Below are 26120 nucleotides of genomic sequence, written 5' to 3' on the forward strand. Positions count from 1 at the left end.
TCCTGCATGAACTTTTCCATGGCATGGTAAATATTCAAAGGCAGTTTGATTCATTCAGCCCCATGGATATTGAATTCTGTTACAGTGAGCTTTAATCAGGCTTTGAATAAACAAGCTCAGGGCTGAGGAGCCTGACGCCGCCGTCTGTCTTTGACATTTCTCTCTGACGTTCTCATTCACCCCGCCTTGGAATTCTTCCTGAATGGCTCACGCTTTGAGACTTTGGATCCAAGTGTGACCCTCTGGGAACCATCTTTAGGAGGAAATTATTTTTCATTGCCCCAAAACGCTGCGACTTTATCAGTTTGGCCGCATGAAGTGGTGCAGGTTGTTAGGTTTCCCTGGCTAGTGAATGAATAGTTGGAGGGTCAGGGCTTCAGAGATTCCTTTACCCCTTACAGAAAAAAGCTTATTTCATTCTGTTGATTTTTTTTTCATTTTGTCAATTTTCTACTAACAACATTTTTTATTCTATGTGTGACCATATTCTGGGGCTCACCCAGAATATATTGTGTTAAAATGAATGAAAGTGTTGAAGAATTAATTTCTTGTTTTTGTGGTTTTTCTTCAATGAGCCACACTGAACATTTTCAAGGTTTGTTTTTGACCATTTTTTTGTGTTGTGAAATTAGGCTCTCTTTGATGGGATTCTGTATAATTTAGTGCGTGAGATGTCATGAGTTTTGCCTGAAAGAATGCAGTGACTCATCAAATTGGCTAGATGGCTCCAGCGTTTCAAGTGATTCAGCAGGAAATCCACAGAGACCGAAGATCAAAGAAATGTGTTGCTATTCCAAAATATTATGTTCATTTAAAAAAAAAAAAAAGGAACAAACGACAAGGACAGAGGAGCAGCGGGGTTTAGAGGAGACAAGGGTCAGACTGGGAATTCTGTTAGTGTAATTGTTTGTCCAAAAATAAATTTATGTAAAGCATAATAATGATGAGCAAAAAGTTCTTTCTACAGGAGATTTTGCAAGATTTTAAATGTGCTTAGAAAAACAAATCACAAAAAACACCATAAACAAGAATACAAAAGGCGTTGTTATTTAGCAGTAGGGAAATATATTTTGTCATTTATCAAAAGCAGAACTCACAGGCAGTCCTAAGTCCTTTCTCCTACATAGTTTGTATGTAATTGTTGCTAAACACACCAAAACCCCTTTAGATGCTCAATCAAGAATAAGAATGTTTAAATAACAAAAAAAGCTTCTTTTTTTTTCCTTTATGTTTTTTTTTTTTTATCTTAATCGTTATCTGATTTGAATTTTAACTGACTAAGAAAGCTTACTATGAATTCACATTTAAAACTTTTTCAATGTACATAGCAGCCAAAGTGCTTGGTAAAGCAGTGGAACCTCTAGAAACTACCAGTATTTCATGATTTTTTGGCAATGATGCGCTACCCATGTACAGGGATGAGGATGGGACATGCATGATGAAAACTGATTTCAGGAACCACAATTATAAGCTAGGGACACAAATCTGACTGGTAAAATTGAGAAATATTATTCCAAGAAAGACTGATGACTGTAATGTCAAATAGTTACATTGATGAACAGATAAGAGGACACTGGAGAGATTGGAAACTGAACGAGTGAACCTATCAGCTAAATCAGAAAACAATCTCCAAACTAAAAAGCCATTATAGCATGAATTGAAACCTAGGCCTACTCAGTGTCTTTAAATGTTGCAGGTCTTAAGCTGTGTTCCTTATTTACGACTATACAATGTGGAAATTGTAGGGGCTCTTCATCAACTCTTAATAATCAAGTCATTTGTAATTTGTGCCAAATCAAAAGACAAGCATTTAAACCTTTTTCCATCACACCTTGGTAAAAATTAATTTAAAGTGGTATAGTCAAATTGTAAGTAAATACAAAAAAAGCCAAAAAAATTCTGATCACAATAAAATAAGGTAACTCACGCATGCATCAACTCCACAGTGACATCTGAATCTCCCCAGCTTTAGCTCCCGCTCCAGTAAACACCAACTTTCCAACTGTATTTCGAGTTTGAATTTAATATTTTCCCTCTTGGAATAAAATGTTGTTTTCACATTGGATCTTGAGCTTCATTACTTTGCTGGGAGGGACTAAGTTGCTTAACCCTAATTAAGTGGACTCTACACTTCTCTGGCGTTGTCTGCAGGGAGAGGCTGCGGACTAGGGTGGCGTTTCTCATTTCCCCCTATCTCAGTTCACCCTGGTAAATGAGAGGGCCTTCTGGTTGGGGACAGGTCAGTGGCGGCCGGCCCATAGGGGGCGCTGGGGCACCGCCCTCCCTGATAAGAAGAGAGAAACGTAAAATATATTTTTAGAAATTAACTCATAAATGTCAGTTTTACTGTGTAACTATAAGCAAAACAAATTATATAAACTACATTTCCCTATCTACTGTCATTAATTTGTGGATTTCCACAGACAGACTCCTACCGTCTCTGTTCTGGGGGCTGTGATCAGACTGACCCACATTTGCAGAGAATCTGTCAATCATGTACTATTGCTAGGTGAATTTAATGGCCAATCAGCGTCTCGGAACTTTATGGTATTGGGGCGCTGAAAATACTGCGCTTTTACAGGCTTCTGAACCCAAGCGCAGGTGCAGACAATTAGAGGGAAGATGGCGAATGTAACGAGCGAGATGCAGCTTCCACCAAATTCGGTGAGATCCTTATTTATCTACCCGTTTGCCAGAAGAACATCCCTGTTGTAGGATATGAACATTTCATTTCATGGTTATTGTGACTGTGACGAATCCACCTCCTCGCTTAAAACAACCTCTCTAACTTTGCGCGCCACACACACATTCCTGTTATACTGTGTTTGTGAGGACCAATACACTCGCGCTGAGATCAGTAGCTCTATTAACTTAAAACACACAAGCTGTCCTGGTTACCTGCTGGCGTATTGAGGGTGCACACTTAATATTTCAGTGGGGTTAGCCGTGTGTGTGTGTGTGTGTGTGTGTGTGTGTGTGTGTGGGTATGTGGGGGGTGTGGGTGTGTACGTGTTTATGCGGGGACTTGTCATCTTCAGTCTGGCTGCGTCTTTGCTGGGTTCAAACCCAGTTTGGTGTAATTGAATAAGTCAATGAATCTGTGTAAAAGAATTAAGTTGTAAAAATTATTTGTTTTTGTACATCAATTGTTTGTGGAGGTAATATATGGACAAAACTGATTAATGAGAAGAAATCAGAAATAAGAGAGCCTGTGGTGAGGGGCTTAAACTATTTAATGAGGGCTGTGGGAAGAAAAGCAGCAATTTTTGTTTTCTGTTTCTTTGTTACATTGCTGGTAACTGGAGGGAGGCTGAGGCCCAGAGTATCTTGTATGTTTAGTTTCTTTTGAAAGCCCTTTGGGAAACTCCTCCAACTCCCATTGTCATTGTGACACAGCACACCCAAGTGAACACTGCACACTGTGAAATTGCATTTATGCCTCACCCGTGCAAGGGGGCAGCCCTCAATGGCGCCCCAAGGGAGCAGTGTGGCGGGACGGTACCATGCTCAGGGTACCTCAGTCATGGAGGAGGATGGGGGAGAGCGCTGGTTAATTACTCCCCCCACCAACCTGGCGGGTCGGGAGTCGAACCGGTAACCTTTGGGATCCAAGTCTGACACCCTAACCGCTCACCCACGACTGCACCCTGTTTTGAGTTTTTGAGCTCAATAAATCACCAACACCGGTAACCCGACTGAGACTGGATTCTTGGAGGCCAAAGAACCCCGTCACAGTGACCCAAATCATCACTGTTACTGTTATTATATAGTAAATTAAATCATTACTGTTAAAATTGTATGTATTGTCCAATTGTTTATTTGAATTCTTATTCCGGGTTAGTTGGAGACATACACTAGGCTATATCAGCCCCACCAAAAATATTTTTCACCAGCCGCCACTGGGACAGGTCTCTCACCATAGCCTTGGCCTATGGGCCCATAATCGGTGCAGATTATCAGGCTTTCTTGGAGTACTTGGTAGGGGTACTAGATGGTGCTCCAACTGGGGATTCATGGGCAGCGACAATAAGACCTGACCAGGGGTGATCGGCAGGAAAGTTACAGAGGTAGCTAGAAAGATTCTCGGTGGCAAGGTCCCGGGGGTGGATGAGATTCGCCCTGAGTACCTTAAGTCTCTTGATATTGTAGGACTGTCTTGGCTGACACATCTCTGCAGCATCGTGTGGCAGTCGGGGATAGTACCCCTAGATTGACAGGCCAGGGCGGTGGTCCCTCGCTTTAAAAAGAGGAATTGGAGGGTATGCTCCAGTTACAAAGGTATCACACTCTTCAGCCTCCCCGATAAGGTCTACTCCAGGGTGCTGGAGAGGAGGATCCAGGGGCGTCTCTAGGTTTAAGAGACAAGGGTGGCTCAGCCCCTAGAAGATAATGCGCGCGCGCCGAATTTTTTCAGTGCACCTGCTAAGGCGTTGTCTAAGACAAGGGTGTAACTTTGTGTTGAAAGTTGGTGGGGACGGCTCATAAGGAAAGGGAGCTACCTGCGCGACGCCTTTTTTTTTGTTGGAAAGGATAAAGCCAAAAAAATGCGAATAACATTTATCAATTTAATGCTTACAGTTGAAAACATAACTGTTACAATATTCACTTATATATTTTGTGCAAAAAATATCACATAAATCTAAACAGACAGTACAAATCAAAGAAATCAAATAAATATATCAATTTTGTAGAACATTTATTGACAGTCAATTTTGGGTCACTTTTTAAAATTAATTTACTTTTAAACCAGGACTCGGGCAAGATCTTATGGGACCTTAAGCAGAATATGATTAAGCAACTCCGTCTTTCTGTCAAGAACATCCACTAAGCAGGGTATCCAGGGGGGGATTTACCATTAGGCAATACTAGTCAGTTGCCCAGGGCCCCAAGTTCTGGGGGCCCCATAAAACTCTGTTTCCATGTATGGTTAATACAACTAATCCTTATTTGTGCACATTAATTATGTTTTTGATAAAAATCCTTTGGCTAAAATGCCATCAGAACGCTGATAAATAGAGAGGAAAAAGGGACAAGAAGAGAGGGACAAAACCTAGAACAAATAATGGATGTCTATTCTATTAACATTTCTCTATCTGTAGAATGGGTCTGTTTTATGGGTTTACTTCTCAGGGGGCCCCCTGCCTGTCTTTGCCTAGGGCCCCAAATTTCCTAAATCCGCCCCTGAGGGTATCAATACTGATTTGATAGAATCTGGGAGAGCGGACTACAGGTGCTGGTCATAAAATTAGAATATCATGAAAAAGTAGATTGATTTCAGTAATTCCATTTAAAAAGTGAAACTTGTATATTATATTCATACATTACATACAAACTCATATATTTCAGATGTTTATTTTGTTTAATTTTGATGATTACAAATGACAACAAATGAAAATCTCAAATTCATCATATCAGAAAATTAGAATATTACTGAAGACCAATAAAAACAAAGGATTTATAGAAATGTTGGCCAACTGAAAAGTATGAACATGAAAAGTATGAGCATGTACAGCACTCAGTATTTAGTTGGGCCTCCTTTGGCCTGTATTACTGCAGCAATGCGGCGTGGCATGGAGTCGATCAGTCTGTGGCACTGCTCAGGTGTTATGATAGCCCAGGTTGCTCTAATAGTGGCTTTTAGCTCTTCTGAATTGTTGGGTCTGGTGTATTGCATCTTCTTCTTCACAATACCCCATAGATTTTCTATGGGGTTAAGGTCAGGAGAGTTTGCTGGCCAATTAAGAACAGGGATACCATGGTCCTTCAACCAGGTACTGGTAGCTTTGGCACTGTGTGCAGGTGCCAAGTCCTGTTGGAAAATGAAATCTGCATCTCCAAAAAGTTGGTCAGCTGCAGGAAGCATGAAGTGCTCTAAAACTTCCTGGTATGTGGCTGCGTTGACCCTGGACCTCAGAAAACACAATGGACCAACACCAGCAGATGACATGGCACCCCAAACCATCACTGACTGTGGAAACTTTACACTGGACTTCAAGCAACGTGGATGAAGTGCCTCTCTTCTTTTCCTCCAGACTCTGGGACCTTGATTTCCAAAGGAAATGCAAAATTTACTTTCATCAGAGAACATGACTTTGGACCACTCACCAGCAGTCCAGTCCTGTTTCTCTTTAGCCCAGGCAAGACGCTTCTGACGCTGTCTGTGGTTCAAGAGTGGCTTGACACAAGGAATGCGACAGCAGAAACCCATGTCTTTCATACGTCTGTGTGTGGTGGTTCTTGAAGCACTCACTCCAGCTGCAGTCCACTCTTTGTGAATCTCCCCCACATTTTTGAAGGGGTTTTGTTTCACAATCCTCTCCAGGGTGCGGTTATCTCTCTTGCTTGTACACTTTTTTCGACCACATCTTTTCCTTCCCTTCGCCTCTCTATTAATGTGCTTGGACACTGAGCTCTGTGAACAGCCAGCCTCTTTAGCGATGACCTTTTGTGTCTTGCCCTCCTTGTGCAAGGTGTCGATGGTCGTCTTTTGGACAACTGTCAAGTCAGCAGTCTTCCCCATGATTGTGTAGCCTATAGAACTAGACTGAAAGACCATTTAAAGGCTTTTGCAGGTGGTTTGAGTTAATTAGCTGATTAGAGTGTGGCACCAGGGGCCATCAATTTTGAACCTTTTCACAATATTCTAATTTTCTGATATGATGAATTTGAGATTTTCATTTGTTGTCATTTGTAATCATCAAAATTAAACAAAATAAACATCTGAAATATATGAGTTTGTATGTAATGTATGAATATAATATACAAGTTTCACTTTTTAAATGGAATTACTGAAATCAATCTACTTTTTCATGATATTCTAATTTTATGACCAGCACCTGTATGTTCAACCATCCATTTTCTTTAACCTTATCCCTCAGTGGGATCAGGAGGTGCTGGTGCATATCTCCAGCCACGTTCTGGGTGAGAGGTGGGATCACCCTGGACAGGTCACCAGTCTGTCGCAGTATGTTCAACCAGCTTAAAAGTAATCTGTAATCAGATTTATTATTTGCACTTTTACTAAGTGAACTTTCTAACTCCCTTAAATCTGAAATTCCAATGCAAAAATTGTTTAAATCTTTTATCTTTGGACCCCCTGCAGAGTGACGTCACACCTGCAAGATCCTATCCTTACCTCCCTGCTAGATTGCAAAAAGCAGCTTGCTCATGAGTTGTCAACTTAAAGGAATAGTACACCCAAAACATGATTAGCCTTCATTTTCTACTCACCCCCATGCTGAACAAAACTCTGGAGTACTTTTTTGATATCTCAAATGCATCTGGAGATCTGGGAGGCTTCTTGCTGTCTGCTGACATTCAAATAATGGAGGTCTATGGCGCCCGAGACAGAAAGGTCCATAAAAGTCCACAAAAACGTGTCAATATTCCTCCATACTGCTCGTCCAATGTAATCCAAGTGTCCTGAGTGGGTAGCATCCAGAATTTACTCGAAACGAAGTGATTTAGAACGTTTTAGAGCCTAAACAGTAGTGTATAGGATTTCCTAATAGCGCCCCCATGCTCACTCACGATTCTACGGAAGCCGGCAGACCAAACCAGCGCATTCAGCTCGGCAAAGAACTCATGCTCTTCCTCAACACTGAAGTCCTCAGACATTTTTCTTTCGTTGTTTCTTTCTTTGCACAGGTAAACAGCACATTTCTTCTTCTACGCTTGCATTATCGGCAGAGCAGACGCTGAATGCGCACTTTCTTCCGGTTTGGTCTGCCGGCTTCCGTAGAATCGTGAGCGCGCATGGGGGCGCTATTAGGAAATCCTATACACTACTGTTTAGGCTCTAAAACGTTCTAAATCACTTCGTTTCGAGTAAATTCTGGATGCTACCCACTCAGGACACTTGGATTACATTGGACGAGCAGTATGGAGGAATATTGACACGTTTTTGTGGACTTTTATGGACCTTTCTGTCTCGGGCGCCATAGACCTCCATTATTTGAATGTCAGCAGACAGCAAGAAGCCTCACAGATCTCCAGATGCATTTGAGATATCAAAAAAGTACTCCAGAGTTTTGTTCAGCATGGGGGTGAGTAGAAAATGAAGGCTAATCATGTTTTGGGTGTACTATTCCTTTAACACGCTAAATCTTAAATGTACATATAAAAGAAAAAGGGGCGCAGTGCTTGCTACTGAATGGCAACACTATCAAAGTCAGGAAAAAGTTTTAAGTAAAGCCGGGATTAAAACAGTAGCTACAAGAAGCTTCAAATAAAAGGTGTTCTTCATGATCAACCTAAACACCAACTCCGATAGACCATCAGTAGAGCAGGTGTTTAAATTAATCAATCACTGCTGCGAAAGCTTCTAGCAGTGAAAGCTAATATACCACAGCCATCACTTAATAAACGCAAAATAAACAACCCTCTAAAAACGGAAAACTGTAATGGACTGAAAGTCCTGTTTTTTTATGTGGGAAATTATTTGCGTGTGTTTTAGTATAATTCTGATATATTGGCGCTGTTGTCTGTTTCTATGGCAACGATACTGAATGTAGTGTAGCTTAGAGACCTGCATGGGTCGAGTTTTACCAACCCGCACCCGCCCGAACCCGTTAGGATGACTACCGAACCCGACCCGTCACCCGCGGATATCTTCAATTCAAATGTTACGGGGAGAGGGCGGAGGGGGGTGATGGGGAGAAAGCGAGAGGCAACAGATTCTTTTTTCTGAGTTTTTTTTGTCGGGGTTTGTGGACGGTGAGCAGCGGGGAGAACTTTTTTTTATTTTCTTTCTGAGGAGCGGCATGAATGGGGTTTTAATCAGATATACACAGCACCGAAAGCAAAATACGTGTACAAAATATTGGTGGGGAAATGTCCACACCAGTCCTTAAGGAAGTTACGCCTATGATTGTTCAGATTAACTTGTCTTCTTTATGGCTTTTATTCGGTGCTTTACTGCATTTGTTTTGGGAAAATATGAGGAAAAAATAAATACAGAAAAAATATATATTTTTTTTAAAATCGCAAAATAATTATAGGGTGGCTAATGCCAAAGAAAGGGTGGCTGAAGCCACCCTTAAATAGGTCTAACGACGCGTATGGGAGGATCCGTCTGTTAGTGGAACCTGGGATCCAGGAGGAACAATACAGTTTTCGTTCCGGTCGCAGCACACTGGACCAGCTCTTTACCCTTCATCAGGTGCTCGAGGGTTTGTTGGAGTCTGCCCCACCAGTCCACATGTATTTTGTGGATCTGGAGAAGTTGTTTGACCATGTCCCTCCCTGTATGACCGAGGCAGGAGCTTGGTTTGTATTGCCGGCAGTAAGTCAGATCTGTTCCCGGTGCATGTTGGTCTTCGGCAGGGCTGCCCTTTATCACCGCTTCTGTTCATTATATCTAGGGACAGAATTTCTAGGCACAGCCAGGTACTGGAGGGTGTCTGGTTTGGGAATCTCAGGATATGATCTCTGCTATTTGCTGGAGGGTGTCTGGTTTGGGAATCTCAGGATATGATCTCTGCTATTTGCAGATGCTGTTGTCCTGTTGGCCTCATCAAACTAGGACCTTCAGCATGTACTGGGGCAGTGTGCAGGCGACTGTGAAAGGGTCGCGATGAGGATCAGCACCCAGGACACGCTGTAGGAACTATGGTTTGAGCTGGCCAGGTGGCGCATTGGAGTCCATCCAGAGCAGCAGGAGAAGGTGTGTGTGGATCGGGAAGTCTGGGTATCTCTGCTTAGACTGCTACCTCAGAGACCTGGCCCATGATAAACCGGAAGAAAATGGAATGGAAGTTAGTAAGGAATGCAAAATAAAATCATATTATAAACCTTTATTTATAAAACAGAAGCTCCTCTGAGTAACTCCCTTATAATCACATTTAAACTTCATGAATTGGGAACAAAATGCAGAAAAAATATATATATAGTCAGACTGACTTAATTAGTTTTAATTTGTTTTCATCCAGACACCTGAGCTGCTTTGATGTGCTCTGAAAGCTCAGTGTGAAAGACTGCTGATCCCAGGCTGTTCACTACATCCAGTCTGTTCCTCTGCTTGGTTTGGATGGTCTGTCTGCGTTCCTGCCCTCACCTATGGTCTTGAAATCTGGATCATGGCTGAAAGAACAAGTTCCCAGATAGATGTTAGATATTATATTATACATTTCTGTTTGAAATCATTGTTTTGATACTCAAAACTGTGACTCAGTGTGCCTAATGTGTTGTATATTCAAATGTTCTGTTGAAAATTTAAAAGGCATAAACATGCAGCTTGGGAAAAATAATATCATATTTTTGTGAAATCCTGCATTGAAAATCCATTTGATCCAGCTATTCATGCGTTCTTTAAAAAAAAAAAGTTAGATAGATAGATAACTCATTATTATCTGATATTATAGAATAATATTAGATTAAAAACGGATTAATATTGGTTTTTCCAATTTTTCACTATCTCAAACATCAATATTGAGTCCCAGCATAATATTTACACCAGAATAACTTGAATAACTATTTCAGTTAGTCAAAAAAAGGGAAAAATAAGTAGACTTCAGATTGGTCAGTAAGCTTTTTTACCGAAAAAAGCCAACCAATTTTAAAGGTCAACATACCTCTGTGGAAAAATATATTACGATTGGATGAGCCAGGGAAAATTCAGGCCATTAAACAGTAAACTGGTTTGGATTCACATTACTTACCGTGATATTATTTAAGAAGGGCTATTCTTTGCTTTGTATCTTAGATCCTGACACCTAACAACGTTGAAGAATTCAAAACACTTTTGTTACATAGTGTTTTTCTTCTGAATAAGCACTACAGTACATGTATGACCTAAAAAATGTCCTTTCATAGCCATTTCAAATTTTTTAGCATCCTTATCACTGTAGTTACTGTACCTAAACAGATGATAAAAAACAGGATTTTCAAAACACAGTTTTTATACTTTCATTTCAAATATTTATTTCTCAAACAATGAAAATAAGGCTCCTTTTACTTTACTTTACTTTCTAATTATTTGAGAGGTAGTGACTCTACATATGTCTCTTTTAGTCAGCATGTCTATAAACAGATCGGAGTAGGAAGAAGTCATGACTTTGTACTACAGGCTACAGGTAAACATGCACAAATTTGCTACCATCAAACAAACCAGCATTCATTTCCAGCTTTAACAGAATGAATCATCAGCACTCCTTCCTCCAGCTCCTAGGAATCTAATTTCCTTTTTCTATCCCAGTCAAATGGTTGGTGTTTATGCTTAACAATCTGTTTCGATTTACCCTTTTTGTCTGCTGTAGTACTCATTCTCTCCCTGTCCTCAGACACCCTTTTCTTAATTCTTTGTTGTCCATATGAACTAGTCCAAGAATGAGTAAGGCAACTTTTGTCCTTGGCAGCAGTTACATGAGTTATAAAAAAGAAAAAACAAACAAACAAGATGAGCAATTCAGTCTAATTCAAAGATCTGCTGTATGAAGTAATGTGCATCTGTTACTCAGTGGTGTAGGGGGATGTTAGATTTGTCTTTACATAAACATATTTTGAAAAAGTCAAACTTGATACAGGTTTCTACAGCTCGCCAGCATGATAACATTACAATTAGCGACACAGCTAAACATTTCTAAAAGGTGAAAATCTGCAAGTATTGAATTCAGGTTTGCTACAACACAAAAAAATGCTTTTAATCACAATTTGCTAAAAGGTTTTTGTGCAGAAAATGTCAAATTTCTTTTCTCCTAATGTGAAAACCCCAAACTGGCAAAAACATTTAAGCTGTTATAATATTATCATTTTGACTTGGCTGGCATGAGGATTGAGTAATTGTTGCCACACTGATCTATATAAATGTAACCATTTGATCTGCTAAAAGTACCAAGAATATTTTAAGGCTCTAGAGTTTTGGTTTAAGTTTGGTACTCCTTTGTACTCCTGCTTGGCTTCCTCATTATGGAGCCAAGCAAGAGTACAAAGGAGACAAAGAGAAGTGGGCCCAAAACTGTGCCCTGTGGCACCACACACAGAAGGGGAGCAGAGGATGACTTAAAATTGCTAAGAAAGAGACAGAAGCTTTGGTTTCCTAAATATAATTTTAATCAATCAATTGGTGTATCCCTGATGCCCACCCATCAGGAACCATTCAGGGACTGGTTGTGATGTAGGTTAGAGAATTGCAGCTGAGACGCAGCTTTTTTTTATGTTAAAATGGAATAAACTGTAGATAAAATAATATTAACAAAGGATGAAATAAGGAATGCTCTGAAGAGCTTTTTAGGTGTCTTTGAAAAAAGCCATTTGATCAATCAATCAATCAATCAATCAATCAATCAATCTTTATTGTTAACTATAATTTGCTTCGTAATTGAGATTTCAGTTTCAGTATAAACCATTCATTACATACATGGGGGGATGGACAAGCCAAGGCTGTTTCCTTTTCCTTTTCCCTTTTTAAGATAGGAGACACATTGAGGAGGGAGAGGGGAAAGTCCAAATTGAGGATCTGGAAGCTTAATAAAATACTAGATATTCTGTCCCTCATTTTAAGTGAAATACAATTCTTGCTTAAAGTTAATTTTTGGTAAAAACTTGTTCTATTATTCTTCCCCAGAGGTCATTTTTGTCATTTGTATGATGTTTTTCTTGTGTGTGAAGTTTGTGTAAAACGCTGCCCTCTGGTGGCCAACGGTAGTAATCAGAAACTAAACGACCTGCAGTATTTTCTATGATCCAGCTCTGGAGGTGTAACGTGTACATCCACCTCTCTACTCATTTCTTCGTTTGGACTCTTGGCAGATCATAATCTGTAAGTTTTGTCATCACAGTAAAGTGTACTTTTATGTTTCTCAGTAGTTTCAGGAACTTTTGTGCTTTATTTTTCATTATATTTGCTGTGTGGAATAAGCTAATATTGTCGGCAGTTGAATGCTAGCTCAATGCTAAAGCTGAGGCTGTACACTTGACATGCTATGTGTGTGACATATTATTTTAAGTTATGCAAGAGCATTTATGTATTTTCCTTTTTTGTATGTTTACAGTTTCACAAATTAACATGGTCTTCAGTAAAGACAGAGAAAAGGAATCGTGTCTCTTCATTGCTGGAACCATATGTGTTTAGCTCGCTGTCTAAGTTACGTTAGATACACTAACTGAGGGCAGAAGAGTGAAAAGATTGGTCTACACGCCAAGGCCAAATTCTAGACAGCAGAATGTCACACACTGGAGCCATGTCACAGCTCGAGGTGAGGTCAGAGGTCCACTCGTCTGCATCACGTCACTCCAGCAGCTCCACTGCAAGCCAGGCTGCAGTTCAAGCACGGGCTACGGCAGAGGCCGCCCGCAACAGAGCTCAGTATGCCAAACGCCAAATCGACATGGAGGTTGAAAAGGCACGCATCGAGGCGACATTGAATGCCCTAAAGCAGGAAGGTGAGGCTGAAGCAGCGATCGCAGCGGCTGAGGTCTACGAAAGTGCAGCTGGAGAGACTCATAATCCCAATGTAATGGCCCCAGGCATCCCAGATACAACAATTCCCTCTATTGGACGAGCCCAAGCGTTTGTGGACACCCATTTCTACAAAGAAGAGGACATTAAAGAAGAAGAAAAGGTTGAAACGGACGAGCAGTTAACCTTCAACCAACCGCATACCACAATTCCAATCTCAGATCCAAGCAAGTCGTCCCCTATAATGCATCCATGTGAGTATCATGCGGACCCTACACCCAAAGGGTGCCCAAAACAACACTCCTCAAACTACGTAAAATCATACAGCCACAATCATCAGCCCAGACCACCACAAACCCCACGCACTGAAATGTCAGAACTAGCAGCCTTGATAGCACGCCGTGATTTGCTAACCACAGGCTTTAAGGTTTTTGATAACAGGCCAGAATCCTATCTATCATGGAAGTCCATGTTTTGCAATGCTACAGAAGGCCTCTGTTTAAAAGCCAGTGAAGAGCTTGACTTACTCACCAAGTGGCTTGGTGGGGAGTCACTTCAGCATGCTCTAAGGATCCGAGCAGTTCACATAAACAACCCAGAAGATGGTCTGGCACGCCTATGGCAACGCCTAGAAAGAAACTATGGTTCGGCTGAGGTGATTGAAGCTTCCCTCTTTACAGGCTTAGAAAAATTCCCAAAGATCTCTTATAAAGACTCTAGTCTTTTACAGGAGTTAGCTGATCTTCTCCTTGAGATACAGTATGCAAAAGAGGAAAACTACTTACCAGGTCTTAGTTTTCTTGACACTTCTAGAGGGATAAACCCAATAGTTGAGAAGCTCCCATACAGTCTCCAGGAGTCATGGGTCAAACAAGGGTCAAAATATAAAAAGGATTATGATGTTGTCTATCCTCCCTTCTCATATTTTGTACAGTTTGTTAATGACCACGCTGAAATAAAAACTGACCCCAGCTTTATGTTACAGGGCCATAGTTCACATTCTCCTAAGTTCGACAGGACACATATAAAACAAAACAAGTACAGAGTCCCTATTGCAGTAAATAAAACAGAGATTTGCAAAACAGGTGAAAACATCAAAGCAAATCTTCCCAGTCCAGACAAGGAGTGTCCCCTTCATCATAAGCCACATTCCCTAGCCAAATGCAGAGGCTTCAGAATGAAAACACTTGAACAGAGGAAGAGTCTACTTAAAGAGCACTCCATATGTTATAAATGCTGCTCATCCACAGATCACAGAGCCAAAGACTGTAAAGTTATGATTCATTACTCTGAGTGCAATAGTGATTTACATGTTTCAGCCATGCATGTAGGACCACCCCCATGGTCACCAAAAGATTCTAACATGTCCCCAAGGAGTGATGGCGGGGAGCCAGATGTTCCTAGCCCTATAGTCACCACGTCCAGCTGTACAGAAATATGTGGTCCAGGGCTTCAAGGCAAATCCTGTGCAAAGATTTGTTTAGTTAACGTCTACCATCGTGCATCCCCTAAAAACAAAAGAAAGATGTATGCCATGTTAGACGATCAAAGCAATTTGTCATTAGCCAAATCCGCCTTTTTTGATATGTTTGGCGTACAGGGCGGTCTGCTCCCATACACTATTAAAACATGTGCAGGGTTAACAGAAACAGGGGGTCGCAGGGCTAACGACTTTGTTATTGAGGACATAGGTGGGAAAGTGTCTATGTTACTGCCCACACTAACTGAATGTGATCAGATACCAGACAACAGAAGTGAGATACCCACTCCAGAGGCAGCTGCTGCTCATCCTCATTTACAACCAGTGGCGTCATACATCCCTCCCCTTGACCCCTCAGCCGACATCCTTCTCCTCCTAGGCAGGGACATAATCAGAGCACACAAGGTGCGCAGTCAGGTAAATGGCCCTAACGATGCACCTTACGCTCAACTTCTTGACTTAGGTTGGGTAATTGTAGGTGATGTTTGCCTTTCAGGTGCCCATAAGCCCACGGTAAACACTTTCAAAACAAATGTTCTGAACAATGGGCGGCCCAGCTTTCTTACTCCTTGTAAGAACACAATCTGTGGCAAAGAGAAATATACAGAAAAAGGCTCCTCCCTCAACAATGCACATGAAGAACTAGGTAAACACCTTTTCATACATACAACGGAAGATGACAAAGTTGCTCTTTCAGTGGAGGATGCATCATTTCTAAACATTATGCATAACGAGTTTGCAAAAGATGATGGGAATAACTGGGTAGCCCCACTCCCATTTCGTTCCCCCCGACAGCGCCTGCCCAATAATAGGGAACAAGCCCTCACTCGTCTCATGTCACTACGTAAAACACTAAAAAGGAAGACTGAAATGAAAGAACATTATGTGGAGTTCATGGAGAAAATCTTTAGGAAGGGCCATGCAGAGCCTGCTCCTCCTCTAACCCCCGGGCAAGAGTGCTGGTATCTCCCTAGCTTTGGCATATACCACCCACAAAAGCCTGGTAAAATCAGAATAGTGTTCGATTCAAGTGCTCAATGTGACAATGTGTCCCTCAATGATGTTCTGTTAAAAGGCCCAGATCTGAACAACAGTCTTGTGGGTGTGCTCATGCGTTTCCGGTCTGACCCATATGCAGTTATGGCAGATGTGGAGCAAATGTTTCACAATTTTCTTGTTAGAGAAGATCACCGCGACTACCTCCGTTTTCTCTGGTTCAAAAACCACGATACTGATGGAGAAGTGCAGGAATTTAGGATGCGTGTCCACGTATTTGGTAACTGCCCGTCACCATCAGTTGCCATTTATGGGCTGAAAAGGACAGCAATAGAGGGGGAGAGTGAGTATGGTAGTGATGTTAGACAATTCATTGAACGTCACTTTTATGTAGATGATGGACTAAAGTCATTCTCCTCCCCAGACATGGCCATTGATGTGGTCAGTAGGGCTCAAGAAATGCTTGCTCAGTCTAACATACGCTTGCACAAAATCTCATCTAACAGTCCTACTATTACAAACGCTTTCCCAAATGAAGATCTTGCAAGTGGCATGCAGGGGCTTGAGCTAGGACAAACCTCACCTCCTATACAGCGCAGTTTAGGCTTGGGCTGGGACCTGTCCACTGATCGGTTCAAGTTTCAGGTGACCATCAGTGAAAAGCCCTACACCAAACGGGGAGTGCTATCAGTAATTAATAGCGTGTACGATCCCCTTGGCTTTGCAGTGCCTGTCATTATAGAAGGCAGAGCCATCCTAAGAGACATTTCATCTGATGTCAGTGACTGGGACACGGACCTACCAAAGGAGAAACAAGAACAATGGCAAAAATGGAAAGACTCTCTAAAACATTTGCAACAACTTGAGATCCCCAGAATGTACACTTCAATCCCCTTGTTTGCAGCACAAACAAAGGAACTAATTGTGTTCTGTGATGCCTCCACGAAAGCCGTTGGTGCCGTTGCCTACCTCAAGCTCACAGCTGTAGATGGTTGCAGGAAAGTTGGCTTCCTCCTTGGTAAAGCAAGACTCGCTCCAAAACCAGACATCACCATACCAAGGCTGGAACTCTGTGCAGCGGTGCTGGCTGTAGAGGTCGCTGAGCTAGCCCTCGAGGAGCTAGACATCACAATGGATGAAGTAAACTTTTTCACAGACTCCAAAGTAGTGCTGGGTTACATATTCAATGAGAAGAGACGATTTTATGTTTATGTGCACAACCGCGTGGAGCGCATCAGACGTTCTACAAGAGCACATCAGTGGCATTATGTGCCCACTCATTTAAACCCAGCTGACCATGCCACACGTGCATTACCTGCTGAGCAGCTCTCCCTCTCCACTTGGCTCAGTGGGCCTGCCTTTCTAACAGATTACCATCAAAGCTCACCACATGAACAGCCATTTGATCTTGTAAACCCAGAGGTTGACGCTGAAATACGGCCAGTAATAACTACCTGTGCTACTACTCAGTCAAAAGCTGTGCTTGGAAGCACACATTTTGAGAGGTTCTCAAGCTGGAGCCTGCTACTAAGAGCCATTGCTAGACTTCAGCACATTGCTAAATCCTTCCGTCACAGCCCAGATACTGCATGTCATGGATGGCACAAATGCAATAAACATCTGGATGAAAGGCAGCTTCACCAAGCCAAGGTCACAATCGTCCGTACTGTTCAGAGAGAGCTCTACTCAGAGGACATACAGCGCATCATACGTGGTGAGTCTATCAAACAGTCTAGTCCACTCAGTAAACTAAGCCCATTTATTGACACAGATGGGGTCCTTAGAGTGGGTGGTAGGCTAAAAAGAGCACAGTTAACGTCGGATGAAACACACCCCATGCTCATTCCTGCTAAACACCACCTTGCTCAGCTCATAATCAGACATTGTCATGAGACTGTAAGCCACCAGGGCAGACATTTTACTGAAGGAGCAGTCAGAGCTGCAGGCTTTTGGGTTGTAGGGGGAAAAAGGGCAGTTAGCAGTTTAATATTTAACTGTGTCACATGCCGTAAATTGAGAGGAAAACAGCAAGAACAAATCATGGCTGAGCTTCCCCAGGATAGACTATCCACTGACCCTCCCTTCACGCACGTAGGCCTTGATGTATTTGGTCCTTGGCCTGTTACAGTCAGGAAAACACGTGGAGGTCAGGCAGATGCAAAAAGATGGGCAGTCATCTTTACATGTATGAGTACTCGTGCCATACATATCGAAGTAATTGAATCAATGGACACTTCATCATTCATCAATGCTTTGCGTCGCTTCTTCGCAATAAGAGGTGCTGCCAAACAGCTCAGGTCTGATTGTGGCACCAACTTTGTAAGTGCGTGCAAAGAGCTACAAATAGACAAGAGTGGATGTCACAACCCCAAAATTGACTCCTTCTTAAAAGACAATCTCTGTCACTGGCTGTTTAACCCCCCACATGCATCCCATATGGCAGGCTCCTGGGAGAGAATGATAGGAGTCACACGCCGTATTCTTGATGCAATGCTTCTGGAAAACAAAAATGCTAAACTTACACATGAGGTGTTAGTGACATTCATGGCCGAAGTGACTGCAATAGTAAATGCACGGCCACTAACAACAGTTTCTACAGATCCGGAAAACCCAGTCATCCTTACACCTGCCATGTTGCTCACCCAAAAGGTTGGCACTCCTCCAATACCACCTGGTAGGTTTGAAAGCCATGACCTATTCAGAGCACAATGGAGACGTGTGCAGCACTTGGCCAATGTCTTCTGGAGCCGTTGGCGAAAAGAGTACATTACTGGACTCCAACAACGCCGCAAGTGGAAAGTAGTGAAACCGAATCTACAACCAGGAGATGTAGTCCTGCTCAAAGAGGGATCAGAGCACAGAAACAACTGGCCTCTTGGACTAATCACAAAGACTTTCCCCAGCGAGGATGGGCGGGTCAGAAAGCTAGAGGTGAAAATATGCCGTAAGGGAGAACACAAACATTTCTTGCGGCCCATAAGTGAAGTTGTGTTATTGGTGCGTAATGACAATGCTTAGAGATGTTCACGCTATTTGTTCTAAGATTTATTTGCTGTTATTTAGAAATCTTGAGTTATGACATCGTGAGGATGCCAGACGGGGAGTATTCTGTCCCTCATTTTAAGTGAAATACAATTCTTGCTTAAAGTTAATTTTTGGTAAAAACTTGTTCTATTATTCTTCCCCAGAGGTCATTTTTGTCATTTGTATGATGTTTTTCTTGTGTGTGAAGTTTGTGTAAAACGCTGCCCTCTGGTGGCCAACGGTAGTAATCAGAAACTAAACGACCTGCAGTATTTTCTATGATCCAGCTCTGGAGGTGTAACGTGTACATCCACCTCTCTACTCATTTCTTCGTTTGGACTCTTGGCAGATCATAATCTGTAAGTTTTGTCATCACAGTAAAGTGTACTTTTATGTTTCTCAGTAGTTTCAGGAACTTTTGTGCTTTATTTTTCATTATATTTGCTGTGTGGAATAAGCTAATATTGTCGGCAGTTGAATGCTAGCTCAATGCTAAAGCTGAGGCTGTACACTTGACATGCTATGTGTGTGACATATTATTTTAAGTTATGCAAGAGCATTTATGTATTTTCCTTTTTTGTATGTTTACAGTTTCACAAATTAACATGGTCTTCAGTAAAGACAGAGAAAAGGAATCGTGTCTCTTCATTGCTGGAACCATATGTGTTTAGCTCGCTGTCTAAGTTACGTTAGATACACTAACTGAGGGCAGAAGACTAGATATTGCAAAACAATCGTTCCACCCATTAAATAAGGTACACAATCCTACTATTATTTTCAATGCCAGTACGGGAATGTAATATCTGTAATGCAATAACTATATGTACTAAAAAAAGCAGCACTAACCTCTGCTGGAATGGCAAAGTCATTCGTCGAAATAAAAAAATTGCTGTATATTACAATATCTTGCAAGAACAAAAAGCTACAGAAGATGCGTCCTCCCTACAACTATGAAAATCTAAGGCAAATGCTGCAACTACGGTAACATTTAATTTTCCTTTGGGATTAATAAAGGATTTTTTAATGGAATTGAAGAAAAAAGATGCTGTGTCTTTGAAAACTAAGCCAGACTTACAAGTATAACGAAAGATAATAAAGAAGGCATTTATAACAAGACTCGTCATATTGCATATTCATCACAAGTTCTTCACCTCAAGACTGAAAGCTAAGTGGAGGAAGTGAGGACACAGACTGTGTCAAAGCAACAGTCCAGGATGAAACAGCAGAGACTCTCAACAATGGACTGATGTGGAAGAGGAGCAGTTGACAAATTTCCCCCATGTAGTATTATCGCTACCATATTTAGGATATTCCTGATTTTAAAAGGCTCTACAAAAACGCTGAGAATATTTGAAGAGAAGAGCAGTACAGGGGCTAATAACAACTCAGTACAAACAAATTAGGGTCTAGAAATCAGTTAAGGACTTATTATGCAGTTGGTGAAGGTGCCCATAAAACAGCCCAGTAGCTACAAATCATTTAGCAAAAGATGTAGCATTTTGCAGGTGTTATGCCACAGATGAGTGACATACCATTCATATGTTGATGGAATAAAGAAAAAAAGATGATTTTCTCTTATAGTTTTAGTTTTAATGTCTTCAGTTATTTTATCCTTCAATGTTATATCACTTAAATTTGGAGTGCCAGTTTTAACATTAAAGTAATAATTCTCTAAAAATACAGATCTTTCTTTATAATCTCTATGTTGAAAGTTAAATTTTTTTTTAAGTCTCCCGCAGTTACTTTAATATCTATTGAAGATGAGAAACAATGACTATAGTTTAAGATCAGACCATACTTAAATATTGTACAATGCCAAGTTTCCTGCTCTACAGCCCAACTTTGGAATAAACAAGGGGTCTCTGAGGTGGCGCCTATGAGTGGTAACAGCGCATACCAGGAGAGAATGTTCTTTTCACGTATGTAAATGGATCCGAATTTTTTGCAGGATTGTTCCTTTTCTTCTAAGAACTTGTTTTCTTTGACATTGTGATTTTCAAACTGGTTCAGGCCTCATTTACAATGTGTGCTGGTGGTATAATTTCAACAAGCAGTTGGGCACATAGTGGTGAGTGAGCCCCCTCCCTTCCTTTTCTTTAACTCGAACTGTCAACTGGCAAATCATACTCTCATGAAAACCAGACATTTAATTGTTTTCAGATGCTAAAGCTTTTGGTGTGACTTTTGCTCTTTTGCAAAGCTTGGATTAATTCAGCTCCTGTTGATTAGAAATTCTTGCATGCCTCGCCAGCTCGAGGTCTGAATCAACATAAGTGCAGACAGATCAACATGTCAAATAATCAGAACAAAAATAACATAGAAATGTAAAGTGTTTGCACCACCAAGAAATAAACAGAAAACTTGGATTGTATTCAAGCGAATAACACTTGATAAGTGTTTAATCTCAACCCATTCATCTTAAATTTGTTGCATATATTTGCAATGTGTTGTGAAAGTGATTTTCTTGATCAAAGAATGAATTTACACTGTTGTCAGAAGCAGGGCTGAGAGGATGCTGGATTGGTGCAGCACTGCTTACCAGTAAAACATTTAGGGGTATTACACAGTACTGGAAGAGCTGCTGCTCTGCTTCACAGCTGTGCTCATGCCCAACTCTGCTAAATGTGTGTCTGGCCTGCCCCTTTCTCTCAGAATTCATCTACTTGATAAACTATATGTAATTGAACAACACCATAAGCCAAAGGCAAAAAAGAGCTTTTTCTAACTTTCAGGATATTATGCCAGTGAAAATTCTCAGCCACCCGGGTCATGCCAACCACATAACATGCTTAAATCAGCTTAAATCATGCTTAAATTACATATTGTTGGCTATCCGAGGCTAAACCTCCTTTGTAGGTTTCATTAAATTAAATGTCAAATATGCATTGTTACACTTCATAAACGTAGAAAATAAACTACATTAAATATGCACTAAAATGCACTTCATTTCATGAGAATGTTGCTCATTAGCCAGCTATTGAGCCCACTGTCAGAAGCCAGTCTGGAGCAGCAGGATGCTGCTCTTTCAGTCTTAATGCGAAATTCTTGTTGAGGCTAATCCCTCCGTGCATTGAAGCAACCAACGAGAATGTAGTGTCCTGGTTAGCTAGCTCACTTCCAATGAGACGGAGCCTCTTATGGGGTCTATGGAGCAAGGATGAAGCTGGCTGCTCGAAGCTGACTGAGAGAAAATGTTGAAAGATTTTTCAGTGAATGTGAAAAAATCTTTCAACATTCAACAAAATGGGAGATTTTCTTTAAAAGACTCAGAGAAGAAGGGAAGAAAACAATCATTTAGTCAGAACAAAACTCTTGCATTGTTGTGGAGTTTATTATTTGAGTGCTTCACAACAGCTTTTTTCACCCATTGTCAAATGAGCTTTGTCGGTTTGAACATTTATTAATGCACTACCTTACATTTGAATTTATTTTACACCATTTAGCCTCCTGTTTCAGAGACCAGCAGCCGCAACGGATTTATCTCCATACTGCATATAAAATCATAATCACTGCAACTACAGATTGTTTGAGCCGACATAATTAACAAAGACTTCTGGATGGGTGTCAAAATGTCTTCAGAAAAACTAAGAAAAGGTTTGGTTGCCCCAATTTAAGCATGTTTGTGGTTTCAGGATTTTATTTCTTAAAATTCCTGAAAAAAATATGAAAAACCTTTGATAATTCCTATCAAAGGAATACCCCTTTTTTTTTTTATAAATACCTAAACCTTGATAGATTCACTTGAAAAAAAAGTAATGATTGGAAAGGTTGACATCTAGTAATTAAGTATTTGGCATTCAGACCCTGGCAGAAGACATCATAGCTGAATGCCGTAAATCAGTGTAAGCTGGTAAATCTAGGTTAGAGAGGTCTTTCCCCAGTAGTCTGACACTGGAATACATTTTCAGAAGTGGAATGAACATATTTTATGTATTTTGTAATTGGAATATTGCTGTTTTTATATCTATCAGTGAAATTCCAGTTATTGTTGGCTATAATATTTGTTGCGGGTTTTCAGCAGGCCAAAAAAGCTAACAGGGATTTTGCCTGCATTTGTTGAAAAAAAGGCAGCACAACATCACTATGGTAACATCTCTCAACCTCCAGATAGGCGGGAAAATTGAAATGAAAAAAAAAAGGTACAGTCTTAATCATTTTGCAACAACTGGGGGGCCTCATAGCCACATACCTACTTGGGAGCCAGCACTTCAACAAAAGTAATATCATGGTCATTTGGTTGGGGGATTAGTCCCACCCATTCTGTATAACAACCCTTTATGGCAAGGATGTAGCAATATTTGTGTTCTGTTCAGTGGCCCCTATGATGTCTAGAACCACTTGTTCCATTGGTGCACCCACTCATCTGTCATATATTAATGATGTTGGTCAATATCACAACATCGCACACAAACAGTTCCCAACAGGGCTTGTAATGTCTTCAGTGGCCTTGCTTTAGCAGCACTGCTCGTCCAGGTCCGGAAACTGAAAGCAACATCCTCTTGTCTATGGTAGCAGAAAACCAGTTTTGGGACAGGCTACGTTGTGATCCACTCCAAAATGTATAAGTCAACTCTGTTAGCACAACTTTTCCCACAGGGTCAAAATCACAGGGAAAAAAAATATTTGTCTCTTATACTTAATTATACATTTACCACATAACTATGCTGGTTTTTATGGTTTAATAAGACATTTATGGCATTTACAAACAGAAATTGAAAGGTTTTGTAATTTGGGGAAAAAACTGCATAATAGATAACACACATCACTCAAGATTGTGTGATGATTAGTCAAATGCTCAATCAGATTCCATAATGTTAGTCCACATATCAAAGGCAATGATTGATGGTTTTATCCTAAACATACTAGCTCTATGACAGTTGTCATTGATTGTCCATAATGAGCACCGTGTTCAAGAATAAGGCAATCCATTGCTGTAATTGGCACAAGGACAACCTAGGCCAGAGGTTGACACTCAACTTTGCAGTAGTGTCTTGCAAACTTCAGCCACATGTCTTGATAACTCAGGTGAAGAGGTGTCCATCTGTTACCACCTGCTGGTTAGTTGGACACACTGGAAGAGAAGGAAACCTGACAGACTTAGTAGGCCCAAGCAACTAGTGAGGGTCTGTTGTGAGGGCTGCTTTGGGTCTCGGAGGCAAAAATTCGAGCCTGGGTTGAGTTTGGAGAGACTATGGAGAAAGAGTCAGCCTAAATAGGAGAGAAATAATCTGGTTTCTCTGGAGGTGGAAGGGGTTCTTTTTCAGAACTTCTTATAGTGGGAGAGGGGAGCAGCTGACTTTGAATGACATTGTCAGACAGTGAAAGGAAAACTTGAGTATCTCACACTGACACTCCTGTGGTAAAAGTAGAGACCGGGTATTTGGGATCTGACTAGGTCAGGGAGGGAGCAGTATGGGGAACAGCAAATATTTTCCCCGCTTTATAGATGGTTCTGCTGGCTCCCTCCTGCCAAGACCTACAGAATGCACTGGGGCAGGTTCCTGTTTACAAGTGAGGGGAGATTGAAGCAGGAGACTGACAGACGGATAAACGTGGCTGTCACTATAATGCTGCATTGGCTTGGTGAAGAGAGAGCTAAACTAAAAAGCAAAGCTCTCAATTTAATGGTCGGTCTGCGCTCCAACTCTTACCTATTGGGATGATATCTGGATCATGACTGAGAATATGATCCAGATACAGTCAGCTGAAATGAGCTTTTTTTCGTAGGGGAGAGGATTTCTGCTGATTTTTATGCTGTCTCTGACTCTTAAAACAGGTTTTAAGAGAAAGCAAGACCCTTTTTGTGTCTCTTTCTAGATAAAAACAGGGCAAACTGCAATTTTTGCCACAGCCAATGTTCAAAGAAAAGCTCTAAATTACCGTAATACAAATATATGACTCTGGCTGTTTGGGAGAAAGGGTTGTTGAGTGTGGTTTAAAACAGCCATGATCCATTTCTGCCAAAGCTTTACTTTGAACTCTTGAGCAAATATTTAGTTTTTTTACATTTTCAATTAGTCTCTTTGGTAACGCATTCCTCAACCTCAACTCAGCTGATTTATACACCAGGGTTAAAGCAAGCAAAGCTAAAGACATCAGATATGCTAAGACGCGATCCACAGGCATATCTCTGTAGTCACCTAAGACAGCCTTGTGCCTGTTAAGACCATCTCCAGACCGTTGGGCCGGTATGAGTGTCTCCATGGACTTGATAGTGCTGAGCTCCAAGGATGTGGCGTGGCAAGAAGAACATAGCATCTGCTCGAATCAGGAGTATTATATATTATTATAGATAATGCATGAATGTAGAATACAAAATCATCAGGTTCACAGCAAATATGCCAAGGCTGAGTTCTAAAAGTCAAATGGTCTTTTAGAAGATATCGCTGATTATAGCTGGCAAATAATATGCATGGTCTGTCAGTAAAAGACAGTATTGCTGCTGTAAATCTATTAGTCACCAGGGTCCTAGTTTGGCTGTGAAACAAGCAATAAAATATCGCCTCCACCCAAGAAATCATGTGATTTAAGAGAACAACACTTATGCTGGTTTCAGTAATCTAACGTGTAAGGAAGTTGGGATTTGGTGTTAAAAGACCATTCATATTACTGAGAATGAGTTGCTGCACAGAATGAGTAACTGATGGGCAAACTGTTCCCACTATGATTTGCTTTTGCTGAGCATATGAGCAAGATGGAAAAAATTAAACTAATCACAGCTGTCATTCCTAATGTAGATTAAAAAAGTAGATAGAAATGATCAGCATTCATCAGTGCATATCTGACAGTAACATTCAATCTATTCTTTGTTTTTGAAGATAAAACCGTGTTTTTATAAAATGGCCTCTCATGTAAGATTTATGCACTCAAATAGCATGAAAAATCAATTTAATTTAAATGGTCTTACTGATTGAGTAAATGCAATATCCACTTAGTCTCCCAAGGGAAACTGTATTTAGACGCTGGACCTTTTTCAGCACAGAAATCCAAGAGCAATGCTGAATCCAACCCTGGTCCTCAACGTCTACTCTCCTGTTGGTTTTCCTGTCAAAGTTCAGACTCCTTCCTCTCAATGTATGTAACTTGCTTTGCGTATGTAACTTGTTTATAAACCTGTATGGGAAAATACTTTGCATCTTTTTACATGCTTCTTAAGTAGATAGGGAAACAGGTGTGATTCAGAACAGTCGAAACAAATATTGGCAACACTGTATTTTTCCTCCC

At 40.9% G+C, this 26120-nt stretch overlaps 1 long non-coding RNA gene across 1 annotated transcript in view; it reads right to left on the bottom strand.

Moving 5' to 3' along the window:
- Window positions 1–9462: 9462 nt before the first annotated feature.
- Window positions 9463–26120, bottom strand: part of LOC119796551 — a 61546-nt gene continuing 44888 nt past the window's right edge. The window contains exon 4 of the long non-coding RNA XR_005282486.1: window positions 9463–9719. This is a non-coding gene — a long non-coding RNA (uncharacterized LOC119796551). The remainder of the gene's footprint in view (window positions 9720–26120) is intronic.

Source organism: Cyprinodon tularosa, unplaced genomic scaffold (genome assembly GCF_016077235.1).
Source record: "Cyprinodon tularosa strain WSP-4 unplaced genomic scaffold, ASM1607723v1 ctg551, whole genome shotgun sequence".
NCBI classification, from domain to species: domain Eukaryota; kingdom Metazoa; phylum Chordata; class Actinopteri; order Cyprinodontiformes; family Cyprinodontidae; genus Cyprinodon; species Cyprinodon tularosa.